Raw genomic sequence first — 4519 nt, 5'->3', positions numbered from 1 at the left:
AATGTGCAATTAAATGGTTATAATGTATAAAGAGTAAGAAAGTGCAAAATCGTAAAAAGGTGCTTATGTGCTAAAATGTGCTAAATGTGCTAAAATGTGCTAAAAAGTGCTGATGTGCTAAAATGTAAGATACAATTATGAAATAAAAATACAATTATCAAGTGCAAATGTACAGGTGATGATGTGTCACCCTGGCCTGGATGCCACAAGTGTAATTAAAGCTGTGTCTGAGAGCAAGGGGGAGGTTCTCTAGTCAGGGGAACATTAGCATGCAATGCCTCCTGTCTCAGGCCAGTAGGGGGAGCAGGCTGCCCCTTTAAAAGCTGGTGCTGGGGGCAGGGTTAGGGAGAACTGGACGACCTATCTGAGGATTCAGGTCCCAGAGCAGAGAGGGACAGTTGTGTTGCACCTAAGAGGAAGTGTGGCAGGAGGAGAGCCACAAGCCAGAGACAAGAGGCGAAGAGAGCCTGTCTTGGCAGAGAAAAGACTTAATTTTACCAGACTTTGGTGTCTGAGGCTGGAAGGATTCCACATCCCCCAGCAGAGAACCAGTTCGCAAGGGACTGTACATTCCTTGGCCTAAGAAGCCTGGAGGCCCTGCCACAACCGAAGAGACCAGTAAAGCCGTACAAGGCTGGGAGCAGAAAGGAACCCACGTCGCAGGCCATACAGGCGAGAAAACACGGAAAGCTCGGAAACATGGGCTGTTACCCTATGACGAGGAGATAGCCAGAAGGAGCACAGAAAGCACGGTAGGCCTACACCCTCACCCTGACCAGGGCCAATTTCCCCGTTGCTCTCAGACATCCAGGTCCCCTCCTAGCCGGGACTGTTTATGGGTCAGTTTACCTGTTTCAGTAAAGACCCTGGACTGCAACTTGTTGTCTGTGTGCTCCTCGCTCCTCCAGCACTATCAGCACCGGGACTCTCACTACCATCACTCCCAACATCCACTACACTGCCCTGGGGCCGCACTCTTCCCGTGGGGAGTCACACCATCCCAGCTGCACACCTCATCAGCCCCAGCGTTCTGCCTTGCAGCGGCGGTTCCTAATGACCGCAAATCCGCGGGTGGCGTAGTCGGACATTATCAACAACACGTAACAGACTACCATTGGCCTGACCACCCTGAGCCACGGACCGGGCAGCCACTACTACCCCCATCGTTCCCCTAATTGCCCGGATCCGAGTGCCCCACGGCCCAGGGGGCGAGTCAGCTTTGGCGTAGTCGGCAGGATTTCGTGCCCGCAACCACCGGGTACTGCGTGCCTGAAAAAGACTTTGTACCTTGCCTGTGGCGAAGTTTCCCGCCGTCCGGAGTCGCTTCCCGCCATCCGGAGCCGATTCCCGCCATCGGACGCCATCTTCAGGATGCTGCGCGGGAAGAAGAGGGGCGTGGACGTCAAAACCGCGCGAGATCCGAAGCTCCGCCCCACGCACCGACGCTGCGCAAGGTCCTGGAAGGGAGAGAGAGCGACGCTGACGTCATCAGGACACGACGCAAGGTCCTCGTCCAGAGCAGCAGCAGCGGAGCCGCGGCCTACAGAAAAGGATCGTCGGAAGGTAGGCCATGCTTAACTAGGGGGGAGAAAGATGTCGGACACAGAGGCCCCCACTACCACCAACGCAGCTGCAGCAGCGGTGATGCCCTTTTCCCTGCCCTACATCCCTGGAGCGGCCTGGCTGCCCAAATACTCAGGGGAGCCCCATGCCCTAACTGACTTCAAGGAAAGGCTATACAGTTTGTTCCACGTTTACCCCCTGACAGAGGAACAGAAGGTCAGCATATTAACAGGGCAGTTAACTGGCGCAGCCCAGCGGGAGGTAAAATCATGGCCCACTGAGGAGAAAAGGACTGTGAAGGGTATTCTGGCCCGGCTGCGGGGTACCTTTGACACACGTAACTCCGCTGAAATTAAAATGAGGTTCTATGGATGTAAGCAGCGGGCACAGGACAGCATCAGAGATTATGCCCTAAATCTGCAGGAAGCCTTGAGGGCTATTCAACAAACTGACCCTGGCAGTGTGCAGGAAACCGATAAGCTGCTAACAGAACAATTCATAGAAGGTCTGCTGTCCAGTGCCCACAGGGCTCAGCTGCGCCTCATGTTCTTTCAGAACCCCAACCTGACCTTTGCCCAATTTAAGGACAGGGCCATAAGGGTGCTCCGTGAATCTGCAACCAGTGGCGCTATAAACCCCTGGCGCCCTGCTATCACCTACCACCAGGAGGCGGCGCCCTCCTCTATGGACTCCGTGGAGGCTGATGCACAGGCCCTGAACCAAGCCCCGTCGAAAGACCTGCACCACCAAGTCCAGGAGCTGACCAGGAGCGTCACGGCGTTGACCAGGACCGTCCAGGCGTTACAAGTGGACCCGTCAAGACCCATCGAGCTGGCTTCAAGTCCGGAGGATGTCCCGTGGCGTCGACAGAGGAGGATCCCGTCATTCCGAGGGAGGTCCACAGACCGCTACGCAGAGGATGGACAGCCCATTTGCCGTCAATGCAACCAGCCCGGACACATTTCCAGGTACTGTAATTTAAACGGGTCCAACCTGGGACAGAGGGCTAACCCCCAGGCATAAGATCACCAGGCCCTTATAATTGGCGTGATAAGTACGTTGGGGGGCGCCCGGTTTTACCCGTGGTGCTGGACGGTATCCCCATGAGCGCCTTGCTGGATACTGGGTCACAAGTAACCACTATCCCTTATGTACTTTTTAAGCAGTATTGGACTGATGCTGATATCACATGGTATCCAGACAGTAACTTGAGCATCATCGCCAGTAATGGCTTACCCGTGCCGCAGATGGGGTTCAAGGAGATGACCATTAAAATTGGTAAAGTTGAACTGCCGGCACAGGGAGTGATTATTGTGGACATTGACCATCATGAAAGTCACCCTAAAATAACTGTGGGTACTAACATAATTGAAAATTGTCTTTCAGAGGTAATTGTAATTCTACAACAGGTGGCGGTGAATGCTAGTTCCAGCCAACAGAGAGTCCTCAACAAGGAGATAAAAGCCCTGATGAGACGGCAGCAGGTTGAACTGTCTGGTGGTGAGATCGGTAGCGTAAGACTGAGTGACCCATTCCCCATTTCCATGCCTCCTAAAAGTGAAATGATGATGTGGTGTCGGACTGCAATCGGGTTGAGAGGTAGAGACTACCAAGCCATGGTAGAACCTGTGTACTCGGACAGCAGGCCCACCATTTTGACAGCCCGAGGGGTGGTTGATGTCCGTCATGGGAGGGTGCCCGTCCGCATCCTCAACATTGGGGAGAGGGAAGTACACTTACCCAGGTACGCTACACTCGCCAAACTGTTTGTCGTCGAACACAAAGCTATCAGGGCCGTGGAACCCTTGCCTCCATCTCCTCAGGCGGAGGGTAATGGCTCCCAGAAACAAAAGGAGGACTGGTGCCAGAAACTCCATGTGGGTGCTGACTCCACTCCCCTGCACCAAAAACATGGAGTCTACCGGGTGGTACAGGAGTACGAGAGAGTCTTTAGTAAGCACCCGCTGGACTTCGGCAGAGTAAAGGGGATAGAACACCACATCCCCACAGGGAGCCACCCACCAATAAAAGAGAGACACAGGCCTGTACCCCCTGCACACTACCAGAACGCAAAGGGCATGCTAAGAGAGATGAAAGAAGCTGGGGTCATTAGAGACAGCTGTAGCCCCTGGGCAGCCCCCTTGGTTCTGGTGAAAAAGAAATACGGCACCATGAGAATGTGCGTGGACTATAGACAAATCAACCGTATCACCCACAAAGACGCATATCCGCTGCCTAGAATAGAGGAGTCTTTAGCCGCACTAAAATCAGCTAACTTCTTTTCTACTTTAGACCTTACTAGCGGGTACTGGCAGGTTCCTGTGGCAGAGGCTGACAAGGAGAAGACCGCCTTCACCACCCCGATGGGACTGAGCGAATTCAACTGTATGCCTTTCGGGCTCTGCAACGCACCAGGGACCTTCCAGCGGCTGATGGAATGCTGTCTAGGGCACCGAAACGTCGAGACGGTCCTCCTTTACCTGGACGACGTGATAGTCTATTCGAAAACCTACGAGGACCACCTAAAGCACCTGGCCGAGGTGTTCGAAGCCCTGGCAGGCTATGGCCTGAAGGTAAAACCATCGAAGTGTCACCTGCTGAAACCAAAGGTCCAGTACCTAGGGCACGTGGTAAGCGCGGAAGGAGTGGCCCCCGACCCTGACAAGGTCACGGCAATCAAGAGCTGGCCAAGCCCCTCGAACATCAAAGAGGTGAGACAGTTTCTCGGGTTGGTAGGCTACTACCGAAGGTTCATCCCTGGGTTCACTAAGATGGCAACTCCTATGCAGGACCTCCTGATCGGACAGTCTAAGTCCAGGAGTCAAAAGCCACCTTTCAAGTGGGATAAACCGGAAGAGGAGTCTTTCCGCCAGCTAAAGATGGCCCTCACGGGGGATGAGATCCTGGCCTACCCTGATTACGGCCAGCCTTTCATTCTCCACACAGATGCCAGTAA

This window comes from Phyllobates terribilis, unplaced genomic scaffold (genome assembly GCF_046119375.1).
Source record: "Phyllobates terribilis strain yellow unplaced genomic scaffold, ASM4611937v1 Scaffold_11__3_contigs__length_659146591, whole genome shotgun sequence".
Classification (NCBI taxonomy): Eukaryota; Metazoa; Chordata; class Amphibia; order Anura; family Dendrobatidae; genus Phyllobates; species Phyllobates terribilis.
This window is presented reverse-complemented; position numbering follows the sequence as displayed.